Raw genomic sequence first — 16,017 nt, forward strand, 5'->3', positions numbered from 1 at the left:
GTCTAGAGTGCAGTTAGGGATTGTAGTGAGTTAGCATAGGGGTTTCTATGAGGCGCACAGCCTTTGATGTATCCATTACTTTAATAAAACAAGAATTGATTGCACCCTCGTCTCCGACTGGTGGTTCTTGCTCTGAACTGGACAGAAAAGGACTTGTTGTAACTCTGGATGTGGTGACTGAGCCTTGTGGCGCCTGGGAGAAGAGAGTGAGATTCTGTAGTGAGGGTGAAAGCTTCAATAAACTCAAACATATTCCACTGTGGCTGGTTGTAGTGGTAGCTGTGACTCAGGTGTGGGCCTAATCCCCATGGAACCCATGGATCCAGGTGCTTTCAATGTGAACCTCTCCCAGGAGGGGTACACACTCAGCTACAATGTACAGTGTGTTGGAGTAAACAAATATTGCATGGTCATTTTAAGGGATATTTGGGGATTATCCCATGTACCTGTTTACCATGATGTAACTTCCTAATGGGTGGGGTTTAGTTACCTGACTTCCTCCTCCTTTGTCCTGGGGGATTTTTTGAATATTCTCCTTTGCTGATCTTCCTACCATTGAGAGAGGCCGCATGGCACAGATGCTCTCTCTAAGAGCATCCATACTAAACCACCAAGATGGACTGAGACTTCTATATTTTTCTTTCTTCTAAGCTAGAGCCTATGTTTCTGAACATATGAAGAAATTCATGAGTAAACATTCTTTTCTTTTACCTAAAGGATTGTGTCTGTTGTTATTTATATAGAGAAAGGTGGAGCTGGTTACATTCTCATTCTGCTGCTTGTATTTTTACAACTCTGCTAAGAAATAGGACCAACCAAATTAGTTCCTATTTCTGTGTGTATTTTTTATAATAGCAAACACAGTGCACCACCAGGAATAAAAGGATGCCAGCATGGATAACAATCAGAATCAAGGAAGTTATTAAATTCTAATAATAAGCAAAAAGGCTCCCTTCAAAAAATAGAAGTCTGTCTAAATGAGGAGATCAAAAAGGAACATAAACTTTGGCAAAATAAATACATGCACACAATAAGGGTGTTGGGACATGTGATCTGGCTGGTGGGCTAGATCCCGAGCTCCTCCCTACACAGGCTATTTGATGTCACCTTATCAGATGACCCAAATTCTAAGCCTGCGTGGCTTGCTGTAAGTCCCGCTTTGGGCAGGGATCATATGCACTACAGAGTTCCTGACTTGGAACTCCATAGTGCAGACAATCCCTCTAGAGTTTGCTTTCTGCACCAATCAGCTGATTGGTGCATGCCAAGGAATAATTGGGAAAGCATTTAAAGTCTCCTGATTTTTCCTTTGCTGCTGCATCTTTATAGCTTATGTCACATATGAGGGACAGGCAGGTGTGGTTTGGAGAAAATGGTCTTCCTGGCCTAATAATAATAATAATAATAATAATAATAATAATAATAATAATAATAATAATAATAATAATAATAATAATAATAATAATGTATTTGATTTATTTGTTGCTTGTTACCCAAAGGTCTTCTAGTGACTTACAATGTTATTAAATATATATATATATATATCATACCATGAAACCATGAAAATAATAAAACAACACCCAGAAGAAAATCTAAGGGTCCAGATAGGTTCATATTGGGAGATTAGGATGTCTGCTGGGCCAAATTTGGGGCAGAGGTTCCCCACTGCTAAAAAAAGAATTAAGATGTTTTTAAAGCTTTAAAAAAAATGTTTTTAAAGATGTTTTGTTTTAATATGTTTTTAAGGATGTTTTGTTTTAATATATTTTAAAGTCTGTTTTTATGATGTTTTAACGTGTTTTTAGTGCTTTTATTTGCTGCCCTGGAGTCCTACTGGGAGGAAAGGTGGGATATAAATCAAATAAATAAATAAATAAATATTTGAGGAGCATAAAGACCTTTTGTCCTGAATGCCTCATCTCCCAGTCCTTTACCTGTGTCCACAATACTTAAAACTAAAGAAGGAAAGGCATATGTGGAGGATGAGAGAGAAAGTGGGGAAGAAAAATAAGATTAGAGAACTCCAGCATGAGTGAATGTGTGGTTGTATTGACCAATCGGCTGCATTTCTGAGTCACCCAGGGTTCTTTGCACAATCTACAGTGTGTGTGTGTGTTGTGATGTTAATTAACCCATGCTGCAGCAAGACATTTTCAGGAAATACAGGTCCTTCATTTTTCCTTCATGACAAGCTGATTAGATGTAGATGCCTTTTTACATATTGCAAGGCAGAGAAACTGTGTCAAGGGAGCAATTTGTTTTCCACCTCAATATGAGCTGCAACCAAGTACTAATTGGCCGGAAACTGTTTGTTGTTGCTTCTTTTCTTCTTATTCTTTTTTTCCCCTCTCTCTATCTGGGTGACACTTGCGTTTTTCAGATGTGGTTATCTTTGTTTTTCTAGAATGTCCTCCTGACTCCACCCCTGTATTTACTTTCTTCTTCCAGTATGCAGATCTGTTAGTGAGACAGCTGGTTAAGGTAACTCAGACAAAGTATCTGAGTTGGGGAGGGGTTCTGTTGTTGTTTTTAAAGAAACTGTAAGCCACAGAAAATGTTCATTGCTGTCTAGAGTGGATTTACACATGCTTACTATTTAAGGATAAAATTAAAGCATTAATTATTAGTCATGTGTCTGTTGCCTAAGAACACTCATGCCACAATCCACCTGTTAATCATCAGCAATTCTCAGCTCCCTTTGTTTTATTGATCATGCTGCCTGACATAGCTGTTCTTCTCCAGTTCATCCCTAATGAGATGGTGGGAGTCACTGGTCTTCCATTAATACAGGACTCTTTCCATGCAGTTTTTAAGCTTCTGCGAAATGGAAGAAGATCCTGAGGATCTCAGGAAGGAACCTGCACTTCCCCCTGTAACAACTCCCAGTATTCAATTGGGAAGTCCCACACGTTGATAATAGGTGCCCCATGCCAGGTCTCCACAACTACTGAAGCACCAAACATTATTTATTTATTATATTTATATACCACCCCATAGCCGAAGCTCTCTGGGCAGTTTACAGCAATTAAAACAATAAAAACAAATATACAGGACAAATTATGTCACAGGATCTTGAAATGCAAATAGGGTTTAAACATTAACACCAGCAGTTTGAATTCTCCTGAGCCCCTTACAATTAGGCCGATACACCTCTGAAGTTTGCCTCTGACTTGGAAAGATACTGATTCTTCACCAAGCCAACAACCCCCGCTGCCAGTACTTCCTGACAGCAGTCCTCTTTTCCCCCAAACTGTCCCACTGCAGTGAAGGCCTGAGTCTCAAAGCCTCATCACTTTCATGAGCCTATTTATTCAACAGCATCCAGTGATGTCAAAAGGCACTGGAAATTGCATTTCTCAAGCTTCCCTGCACCAAGCAATTTTCCCATGCATGTTTAAAGGCAGACTTGGCATCAGCACCCAGCATGGCCCGGCAAATGCTGCAGCTCATGGACCTTCAGACGGCCCATCAGTACTGGATGTCAGGATATGTATGTATGTTAAGGCCAGCATTAAAAGGAGAAGTGTCACCCTGGGCGGTTAACAGCAGCCATCCCCATAACGCTTCTGCGGATGCTCCTGCTTTGAAGGCTAGGCCCAGAAGCATTAGGAGTAGGGTTGCCAGGTCGGAACCATCCAAAAACCTGAGAAAATGGGGGTGGGCCCTAGTGATGTCATGGGGCGGGCCCTAGTGACATCATTAAACATGATACATTGTATCAACCACAGTTGCTTGGAGCATACCATTCAAAAAAAATTCTCTGATTGGAGATTAAAATAGAAATCTTACCTAAAATAGGGTGTTCCTAGGTCCATCTGAAGTGACAAGGTCATTCTTGCTAAAACTCAGGCCACATTCACACCAGACATTTAATCCACTATTAAACTGCTACATCAGACAATAATTTGCATTAATTAACTTATTTTGTAGATCCCAAACTTTCTTGTAGACCTGTAGGAGTTTCATAGGCACTAATGCAGGGGCCTAGTGGGTAATCCAGCCCTGCACAAAAGTATGCCACAATGCTGCTGGAGGAGCCCTGTTGGATCAGAGTAAAGGCCCTGCATATCACAAGCTATATGGCTCTGTGTAACATTTGCTGGGAATCACAAGTGGGGACAGCGCTGCTGTACTGGGTTCCTGCTTGTGGGCTTCCCACAGGCATCTAGGTGGTCACTGTGCAAACAAGACGCTGGACTAAATGGGCCTTTGGCTGATCCAGCAGGGCTGTCCTTATGTTCTTCAAACCCAGCATCCAACCCTGGCCAGTCAAATGCATCCTGTAAGCTCACAACCAGACAGCAAGGCAATAGACCAGGGATTTGCAAACTTACCACCACCACTACTTGAACATTACTGAGGGTCTTGGCAGACCACTTAATGATTTTTTTGCCTGCTGAAGCAATTGAATGGTTTTTAATTGCATCAAGATGAAACGTCTTATAAAAGATTATATAAAATAAGAATAATCTTTTATAATGCTTGGGAAAATAGCAGGGAGTAGAAAAATAGGAAGGCCAAACAAGACATGGATTGATTCCATAAAGGAAGCCATATGATTCCATAAAGGCATGCCTACCAAGATCCTGCTGTGCGTGCTTCTTGGATGTTCTGGACCTCGTCCCGGCTATCTACAGCAAGATAAAGGTGGAGGGACAGGCACATCAGCACTGAGAATTGTTTAGCCCACAGCCGCCCCCCCTCTCTCTGAGGTTATGCAGCCCATTGCTCTCTCTGCCCCCCCCCTGAGGTTATGCAGCCCTCTCCCTGAGGGTCTTCAGCCCCTCTCTGAGGGTTATTCAGTTTATCCCAAACCCCAAGAGCAGCTAATAATAATTTATTAGGATCAGGTGACAGTGAACTGTGAAAAAGGTGGTGTAGTTGTTAGTATGTTGGAATTTAGCTGGGAAGACTTGGTTCACATCTCTGCTCAGCCATGTGGTAATGACTGCAGATTCTCACAGGATGTGTTGTTGACAACAGGATAATGGAGCAAGAACATTGACACACTATTGCTGCTACTCAGGAAGGCTAAAAAGTGTGGAAACAGACTTCATAACATGGGATCTGTAATCTCCGATTCCAATAAATCTATATTGATTCTTTGACTAACAGGGCTCTCTAATGCAATTAATAATGATAATAAATTATTATTATTATTATTAACAACAACAGCAATAATACCTATTTATGTACAGTTATAACTACCCAAAGTAATTATAACATCTAAAAATAAATTGCCATTGCACTCTTACTACCATAAGGAACATATAAAACTGACCTCGATGAAACCTAACAAATTAAAAGGTTTTATTAGTCTATAATTTGACAATTATTGCCACCATTATCACAGGGATGATAATTACACTGGAGGGAACAACTTAACGGTCAAAAGTGCCTCAAACTTTACTGGTTACAAAGGAATATGGGTGTTCAGCATCAAGTCACAATTTCAGGTTGGAACACTATAGGCAGAGGGACACCCTTCTCTGAGAAAGCAGAAAGAAGTCTGTCTTGTTGCTTAGACACCTCTCTCTCTCTCTCTGGTTTTAAAATGTTGCTTAATGGTTTCCACAATCAGTTAGCGACTTGCTCTAATCTGGAGCCTAGTGTGTATATCAAACACACATGAATACAGGCCTCTTCATGCTTTTCAAACGGGAGGGCAGTTCTGGATATACATACATACATAGCGGTTGCTAGGAGATGGCGTCTGAGCGGCCTGCCAGCCTCAGCAGGAGTGGAGGCCAGCCAGGGCCGGCTCCTTCTTAGCCCTGGAGCCGGTTCCCCTGCTCCGGCAAGTACGGCCGGCTGCTTCACCCCTCATGCTGTGGGCGCCGCTGGGTGGCAGCAGCCACGATGGCCCCCCCCAGCCAGAGACTGCTGAGCCCCATCGTGGCCGCTCCCACCCAGCGGCGCCCACAGCATGAGGGGTGAAGCAGCCGGCCATCCTTGCCGGAGCAGGGGAACTGGCTCCGGGCCGGGGCTAAGAAGGAGCCGGCCCAGCCTGGCCTCCACTGCCACCGCTTCTTCACGGCTCCTGCTGAGGCTGCCAGGCCACTCGGACGCCATCTTCTAGCAGCCGCTCCCGCGGGGGCTGCTGCTGGGGGAGGTCCCTGCAGGGGCAGCGGCTGGATGGAGGCACCCATGTCGTGGCAGATGCGCCCCAGGAGACGTGGGCCAGGAGGCTGCCATCGCTCGGCCAGGCGGCTACAGCCTCCACTCAGCACCCTCACCTCTACTTGTGTGGGCAACGGGAGCGGGCAGGGACTGCTACTCGGGGGGGGCCTGCAGGGGCAGCGGCTACACCTTGCTCAACCTACAACTACGGCGGCGGCTCAAGTTCTCCTCCTGTCTCTCCAGTGGTCCCTGCCTCAATGAGAAAGGGCGGGAAGGTGGCCAGCCACAGCCGTCACGCATGCGTGTGTCAATCACACATGCGTGGCTGAGGGGGACGCTCAAAAGCCAGAGATCAACATCTTCAAAGAAACTATGGCCGGGAGCCGGAGACGGCCCCCTTTTGCCAGAGACTCCAGCAGAAAACCGGAGATCTGACAACCCTAATTAGGAGGAAATAAAGCTGTTCTCACAGTACACACCATACATTTGAAGCACATCAAAAGCACGTATTTTCCCCAAATAATCTTTACCCCAAAGTAGTTTACCCCTCACAGAGGTACAGTTCTCAGCAACCTTAACAAATCACAGTTCTCAGGATTCTTGGAGTGGGGCATGCTTTCAATGTGGTTTAGATGTATGGAGTGCAAGCAGCCTAAGATAATAGTAGCTGTAGAGCTGCCAGGTCTAGCAATGAGCCCTTGGAAGGCAAGCATTTTTTTTAAAAAAGGGAAGGTCATGCAAATGTTAATCAAGTTGTTCCCTCAAGGCTACAACAAAAGGATAACAGAAACCATTACTGCAGTGTCACTTGAGTACCTTTCTCATAAATGTTTTTCACTGAAAAAACAGTTTACAACACAGCATATATTTCAATCTCAAAATCATCACTGTTCATATTCACAAACTGGAAACATATTAAGTGCTCATTGACTAATGCTGAATTATCTTTAGGAAAAGAAGACCTACTTAATAGCTTTGATTGGAACCAATCATTTGGAGAAATAAGGAAGTTCTCTACACAGACCATGCTCACAAATGGCTTTACCTTCTTTTGTTTTTCAAGAGTCAAATATAAACTTCCTTTCTTTTTTTTAGTGTCAGAAACAACCAACTCCACACACGTTCATGTTGAGTAGGAGCAACTGTGAGCATCTGGATGTTACTGAACTCCACCTCCCATCAGCCCCAGTAAGTATGGCCAGTGGTCATGGCCAGATGGGAATTGGAGTCCAGCAGCATTTAGAGGGCCTCAGGTTTCCCATCCTTGATGAGCAGAATACAACGATTATGCATTCATACAGATCTTTATAAATTTGCATTATCTTTTTTAATAGCTTGGAAATCATATTCTCTCTATTTCCTTTTTTTCTAAACAGCCTTCACATTTCATATCATGTGTCCATGGGCTATATCTACAGCGCTGCAGCTCTCTCCATGCAACAGGCCCTCCTCTTCCTTTCCTGTCCCTTCCAGCTCCCCACACACCCTCCAAATCGCTTATGAAGGGTTGGTGGAACCTCTGGAGTAGATAGGGGGGAGCAGGAGGAGGAAAGTCCCATTGCACAAGCAGAACTCAGCTCACACAGCATTAGGTACAACCTTATGAATTTATGTTTACAGTTTATGCTTTAATGCTCTGGTGATGGAAAAATGTCCACAAAAATGAAGATGTGGAAACTGCTCACCTTCTCACATGAGAACTGCAGCACTTAACAGTCCAGGATTCCCAGTGTCTGTTGTGGATTGTATGTCCAATGCCATTCAGCTTGCAAGTCTTGGGTGTACTGAATAAACAGGAAGTTGCTTATGTTCATTCAGTCCAGTATTGCCAAATCTGACAGGCAGTAGCTCTGCAGAGTGTGTTGCATGTCTTTTCCATCACCTGCAACAACCTAATCCTATCAAATGAAGATGCTAGATTGAACTTGAAACCATCTATATGCAAAGCATGCACTCTATCATTGAACCTTTCTTAAATAAGACCCAAGGAAACCTCCACACAGGGCCGGATTAAGCTGACGAGGGACCCTAGGCTGATTCTGAGCCGCTCACCGTCCTGTCCCATCCCATCCCCCCGCTTCACCTACCTTTCCACTTTTTTTGCAGCTGCACGCACTATGCATGCAGGTTTGCCATCAATCAAGATGGCGGTCGAGGTTTCCGTAAGGGGCTGAAGCCTCTGCCACCATCTTGGTTCATGGCAGCAATGTGCGTATGTAGCATGCATGCATGCCATCAACCAAAATGGCGGCAGAGGCTTCAGCCTCTTAGGGAAACCTCAGCTGCCATCTTGATTGATGGCAAACTGCAAAAAAAGCTGAGAAAAAGGTAAGTGAAGCGGGGGGATGGCGAATGGTTCAGAAGCTCTTGTCCCGCGATCCATGGCTCCTGTCCTGCTTCTGCGGATCGCAGGCCCCCAATAGCTCCGGGCCCCTAGGCTTCAGCCTGCTAAGCCTAATGGATAATCCGGCCCTGCCTCCATACATAGGGACCATTCTAGTTCCTTTCAGGTTCTATACTTCCATTTTAAATGTTGTACTCCATCTAGAATCTTACGCACTTTACAAATAAAATAAGAGTAACAATTTGTATTGTATTTGGCATTTGAATTTCTATTGCTACTGATGGTTTTCTTTGTTACTGAATTCTGTATTTTCTTTTATGACATTTTAATCTTATCATTTAATTTCTGCCCTGAGACCTTCAGGTGAAGGGCAGCTTATGAGTACTTTTAATAAAACAAATAACCAAACAATATTCTACAGCTACACTTGCATGTTGACATTTGGGAATATTATGATCTCTAATCTAACAGACCTCAATATAGAATAAAACTACATATCTTAACAGACTGGTCCTGCTATGCAAGAACCACTGATTTCAATGGAACTTCCTCCTTGGTATATATGGTGGTACTGGAAGTGAGTCCTGTGTTGGGAGAAATGAGTCCTCAGGAGGACTAATTTTCGAGTAAATGACCTAGGATTGAGCTGCTTAGGACAAACACACATTCATACAAAATTTGTACATGATTTTGTAGCAGAAAAGATTTTGAAATAAGCTCTTTTTTCTTCTCTCGACTCTTGGCACTGAAGATCAAGTAACAAGAGATAAAAATAAGAGTAATTTACGTAGGGCTGTCTGTCTTGTTACCTTAGTTTTCTTTTATAAACACCAGCTAAACATGAGAATGAGCTCACTTGAAAGAGAACTACAATATTCAGATTCTCGAATAATCCATATGCATGATGTGACCTGCTGTTTATAACCTTCTGAAGCTGCAGATTAGCAATGTACTAACCCACAGCTTGTCCTGGTATAACACTGAACTACCCTGAAGTGATGAATCATAATTACCGTAGGATAGGCAGATAATCCCCATTTCTGGTGATGGGATTGAACAAAGCTTCAGCATGTCTGTATACAGACAGGAAATAAGGGCTGTTTAAACGTTCAGCTACACATACAATCAAGTAACACTGGACTGTAATTAGAGCAGAATCAAAACTCATAGACTTTGTGTGTGTGTGTTTTAATATTTTTCAGCAGCATAGAAAAATGGCTCTCATTTTCTTGCAGTCTTTTGGCACTCCTTGTTGAAATATTTGCACTTACCCTTTTTTCACTTGTTCTCATTCTCTTCTGGCACTAATCGCTCTCAGTGACATCATCATATAGTCAAACCTAGTTGGTTATGGTGTAAGGCAGGGGTTTCCAAACTGTGGCCCATTACTAGAAGCCAACATAGATTTATCAAGAACAAATTCTGCCAGACTAATCTTATCTCATTTTTTGATCAGGTGACTTCCCTGGTAGACTGTAGGAATGCTGTGGACTTATATCTTTACTTCACCAAAGTTTTTGACAAACTGCCTACACCTAGGAAAAAGAAATCAAGTGCACAGTTACAAGATGGGGGATACTTGGCTCAGTAATATTTCATGCAAGAAGGATCTTGGAATTGTTGTTGATCTCAAGCTGAATGTGAGCCAACAGTGCGATGTGGCTGCAAAAAAGGCAAATGCTATTTTAGGCTGCATTATCAGAGGTATAGTTTCCAAATTGTGTGAAATACTAGTTCCCTCTATTCAGCACTAGTTAAGCCTTATTTTGAGTACTGCATCCAGTTCTGGACACAGCATTTTAAGAAGGATGCAGACAAACTGGAACAGGTTCAAAGAAGGGCAACAAGGATGATCAGGGGACTGGAAACAAAGCCCTGTGAGGAGAGAGACTGAAAGAACTGGACATGTTTAGCTTTGAGAAGAGAAGACTGAGGGGAGATATGATAACACTCTTCAAGTGCTTGAAAGGCTGACACACAGAGCAGGACCAGGATCTCTTCTCGATCATCCCAGAGTGCAGAACACAGAATAATGGGCTCAAGTTACAGGAAGACAGATTTTGGCTGAACATCAGGAAAACCTTCCTAACTGTAAAGTGGCTCAACAATGGAACCAATTACCTAGGGAGGTGGTGGGCTCTCTCCAGCACTGGACAGCCACCTGTTGGGTATGCTTTAAGATGGATTCCTGCATGGAGCAAGGATTGGATTCGATGGCCTTATAGGCCCCTTCTGACTCTATGATTTTTTTATCACTCCCTGCAGAATTTTTGGCCCAATTTTCAATGTGGGTGGCAGAAGCTAAAAGGCAAGACGATTTGGAAACTAAATAAATAAATAGGCAGGTGTTCTACACAAATAAATAAGGATGTTTTGGTGCCCAAATATTCCAGTCAAGGAGGACCATTTTCCTGTATTTCCCTATTCAGTTCAGCCTAGCACCATGTGATGTCTTCCTCAAACAATTCTGTTGCAAAGTTGGCACAGTGTTTTTTAGAGCGCCATTGTTGACAAGTTGACGTCTCTGCCTGGCTGGAACAGCTTTAGCTCTTTGTCGTGGTAAGTTGCTTTACATGGGTGAGCATCTTCCCCCTCCTAACACAGCTTCATAATGCTTTCATATAAAGAAAACAGAATTATTCAGCAATGACATCATGAATATGATTTGGTTTCTCGCCACTTATGCACTTAATTCTTCTTCAAAACAGATGTTCAATGAGAGCTGACAAAACAAAGAAAAAGGACCACCAACCGAATGTTTCCACAAGTAGAACTTTTAACGGCTTCATCATCATTCACCCACCCTGTCCCAGCAGGGAGATTCTCTCTCAAGCAGATGCTGAAATTTTAGTCTAATTCAATGAAAGCCTACTTGTTTCAAGTCATATTTGTCCATTGTCTACACCCCATAATTGCCTTCACTGATTTTAGGCCTAATATGTCTAATATTTTAGTGCTTGTTTCTTGCAAAGTATGACCAAAATATAGCTGCTGTGATTGATTCCTTGTATCTGGTCAATTTTGTACATTCTAGAAACATGAGATATTCAGATGTGTATTTCCTTCACATGGAGCAGCCTTTGTTGGGGATGCAGCCACATGGAGAAATTACAGTAGAGTAGTGGCAAAAGCAGAAGTGCAGGGTACCTACACGTTAGTCGCAGCAATGCCCCCTCACCCCTTTTTGAGGGGCTTAGAATAAGAACCTAGTTAGCGCCTTCTGCCTCAACAACTGACATCCCTAGGAGCCAATAAGCATGCAAGAGGAGAGTGTTCTCAGTGGCTGACTCACCTCCTTTCACTCTGATTGGCTCCAATCAACAGGAAAGGATAAGGAAGCATCTTAGATGACTCTTCTCAGTGGTTAACACACTTCTCTTTGATGCTGGTTGGCTGATAAGATGCTGGAAACATAGAGATCCTGCTGGGACCCTGCTCCCCAAAAAGTAAAGGGGCTAAGATCCCCTGAGACTGTGGACGACTGCATCCCTGAGAAATGATCTCATCCAGTGGATGTAACCTTACAGTTGGGTTACTGCAATACAATCTATGTGGAGCTGCCCTTAAGGATGGTCCAGAAGTTGCAGCTGGTGCAGACTACCATTTGCTAACCTGTTGTTAGGAGCAGCCTGTCTTTAGCATTGTTAAGAGATCTGCATTGGCAGCCAGTTAGCTACCAGGCCACATTTAAGTTTTAATTGTTGGCTATAAAGCCCTAAACAGCCTAGGCCCTGTTTATGCAAGAGACCACCTTTTCTCATATCATCCTGTTTGAACTCTTAGGTCATCACATGAGGCCCTCTTGCAGGCGCCACTTGCCCCAGAAGTTTATTTAATGAGTACTTAAGGCACTTTTTGTTTGGTGGTACCCACACTTTGGAATATACTGCTCCTGGAAATTAGGATGGTGCCAAGAACTGTTGCTTCTTTCATGTGACAGACTTCCAGGGTACCCTTGGGATATCCAGCATGTAGGAAGCAGCAAATGTCTGGACTTCCTCTTACAGAATAATCCTGTGCATGTTTTACAGAGGTAAGTCCCATTAAGTTAAAGGATGTTTGCTTCCAAGTGAGTGTGATAGGACTGTGCTGTCTGAGTCATATTTATATTGTTACAGTACAAAGCACTGTGAATGGTACCTTTACCTGTAGCAGGGATGGGGAATTTGTGGCCCTCTAGATGTCGCTAAACTGCAACTCCCATCTTCCATAACCTTTGGCTGGAGCTGATGGGAGCTGGAGTCCAACAACATCTGAGGACGACAAGTTATCTACCTTGAGCTAGAGATACAGTAAGTACAAAGAAGGAAACAGTACATGAAATACAGCAAAAAGAGTAACAAGTAAAGAAAAATAAAGAAGATACAAAGGAGATTCCTTGGGATTACATGAAATTTTATTTTGAAGGCATTGGGTTACAGAGTGTTTGCTATTGCCTGCTGGTTGCAAGCAAGCAGATCATAAACACACTGATTTGAAAGCAAATCTCATCCATTTCAGTAAAACAATCTCCCAAGTAAGTGTGCTTAGAATCACAGTTTTATCATCCTTAACACTAGCTGGTGATATACAAAGCAATTAGTTAGGTATCACAAACCTGACTTTCCATTCCCATAGATTTTTTGTGAAAAATTTCAGACTGCTCCGTATGTAGAAAGCATGTATGTAGATACAGTAACATACTGAATAAAAATTTCTTCATCATTGTGTTGCTATTACTATTCACTGAACACTCAGCATCAACCAATCGTATCATAATTGCTTTGTGGCTCTTTGGAAGGCAAAATATTGAGAGTACCTAATATGGAAGAAGAACATGTTCTTTCCAACCCAGACTCCCAATGCTTTATTGTGGATCATTGCTGCCATTTATTTATTTATTTATTTTACATCTGAACAGGGAAACCAAGGCTGTGTATTCACCAGAATGTGGGTCGCACAGATCTGATTTTTCTCTGAGCCCTTTTGTGCACATTTGTCCAGCCACGAATGCTGTCAGTGTTTCCAATCCACACAGGTGGCTGGTGCTTGATGGGAAGTATTCACATTGTGTGCTGTTGTCTTCTGCCTTCAGTTAGTACTTTTCCACCCTCCCTAATTTCTGGAAACCTGAGGTCCTATGTGGGCATGTGCGCAGGTGTTTGTTTACCTGTGGGCACAGCCAATTTTATTATTTCTGAGATGCAGTTTTTCTGATACACCAAACTTGCACAAAACAGTGGGTTATTTTTTCTTAAAAGAGTGTCATACCCAGCTCCACCAGTAGCCCACCCTCCCTGAGTTCCATTGTGGACATGCACACCAATATTTGTTTAGCTGTGCATGTAGCCAATTTTTATTATTATTTTTGAGTTACAAGTTTCCTGATATACCAGACTTGCACAAAACAGTGTGTCCCACCCAGCCCCACCAGCAACCCACTGAGGAGTGTCTCGCCAACAGAAGTAGGAGGTGTAGTGATAGATGGCATCCAGCCAAACGTTACTACACAGATAAAATAAAACTCTGTCCACACAATGCACTTCAGTACTTCCGCAGTTAGCAGGAAAATCCAAATTAAATGGGGGGAAAGTGCAGGCTGCCACTTCGATGAGGACAACATTGTGTGGATGATGCAAAAAAACATGCACGCCATGGGATGCATTGAATCCACTTTAAACTGCCATGTGCATACAGTGCAAGTCATAGAGATACCAGGTTACTTACCAAAGTCACACACTGAACACAGGACAACCAGAGACAGAAAATGGGTCTCCTAATGCCATCTCCTTGCTACAGCTAGTGAAAAATAAAAAGACAAATGATACTTCAAAGTAGTTCTTCTCTACCATGGTGCAGCCAGACCATTTTAAATGCAGAATCCCACTCGCGGCCTTCCTCCAGGCCAATTTACACTCGCCAGATCTGATTAAATCTACTTATTCTGCCCGCTGTGCCTTTGGACTCTAAAAAAGTAATCTGCTTAGATTAGGCATGGGCAACCTTTCTGGTGAAGGGCGCCTTCCCTTGGGGATAACCTGGGCAGGGCCACATGCCAGTAATGGGCAGGGCCAGAGGCAAAAGGTAATGGACCAACCCCTTTTCTCTCTCCCTCTTCCTCCACACTCAGTGGAGGGAGGGACAGATCACCAGAGCTCTGAACTAATCACTTATAAATCGCTTTTGAAATTAGGCCAAGGGCTGTAGGCTGAAGCTACAGGTTGCCTGACCTCTAATTTATGCATTATCACCCACAAGAACTGTTGCACAATGCTCTGAAATAAATTTCTCATAGGTCACATTAAGGAGGAAAACACTGGCCTCAATCCATGCAAAAAGCAGGCAAGGTGGTAAACATTTCCCTAAACCAGAAGTTGGGGAACCTGTGCCCCTCCAGATGTTGTTGGGCTACAACTCCCATCGCTAACTATTAGCCATGCTACCCTACCCTAAGCTATACCACGTCACATTGCATGCAGATTATCACATGCTTGCATACTCCTCCAGCTAAGTCACAGGGAAGAGTTCCAGACTAGCCTTTTCTTCATAATCCTAGTTTTGGAAATGGCTTTCTTTTTTCATGACCAGCACTCAACAAAAGGATTCCCTACCTGCAGTCTGAAGTTACACAGTCCAGGCTCACATCAAAATCAGGTCAGTACACAGGAACATAGGAAACTGCCTTATACTGAGTCAGACCATTGGTCCAACTAGCTCAGTATTGTCTGCACTGACTGACAGCAGCTCTTCAGGTTCTAGGCAGAGTCTCAGCCCTACCTGGAGATGCCGGGGATTGAACCTGGGACCTTCTGCATGCAAAACAGATGCTCTACCTGAGCTATGGCCCTTCCCTAAATATTAGGTTAATCTTGTATTTATTAATTTTATAATAGGCCACCTTTCAGGGTAAACCCTCTCAAGGAGGTTCAAACATATTAAAATAAAATCTCACGATAGCATATACCAGTCTATAAAGTCACAATCTCAAGATGTTATATAACAATATTACAACAGCAGCAGTAAAAAAATCTCAGCAGAATAAAACAGTATAAATTTAAAAAACAAAGAGCAAATGAATAAAAAATAGAAAAGTTGGTTATAGAGAGAGCATTAAAATGTCAACTAAAAGCTGTCTGAATGAGAAAAAGACATTCAGGTCCATTTAAAAGTCATAAGAACAGACTCTATATTTTGGTTGTCTGAGCCTGACACTTAGTGGCTGAGACTATGCTATGTGCATACATCATAGGAAGTGTTCCATTGTCAGGCCCTGGGATTTCCATTTAAAACAAGGAAATATAACAAAAGAGCTTTGTATGACCAGATCACTTCACCAGCTCAAACCACACAAGAATGAGTATCAGTACATCATTTCAAACTGGAGCTTTTGCTTGCTGGCCTCAGACTACTTTTCCTGAAACAGAATTCACTGTTTTTCTGCTGGCTGACCAGCAAGGGGGCCTCTGAGCATCAGATGAGTCATCATGACATCTCCCTTACTGCTTTGTAAACATGGCATATCATGAATCTGTGATTGGGGGCTTCTAAGCAGACATGAACTCCTCTCTTTTGAG

This window comes from Rhineura floridana, chromosome 3 (genome assembly GCF_030035675.1).
Source record: "Rhineura floridana isolate rRhiFlo1 chromosome 3, rRhiFlo1.hap2, whole genome shotgun sequence".
In the NCBI taxonomy this organism is placed as follows: Eukaryota; Metazoa; Chordata; class Lepidosauria; order Squamata; family Rhineuridae; genus Rhineura; species Rhineura floridana.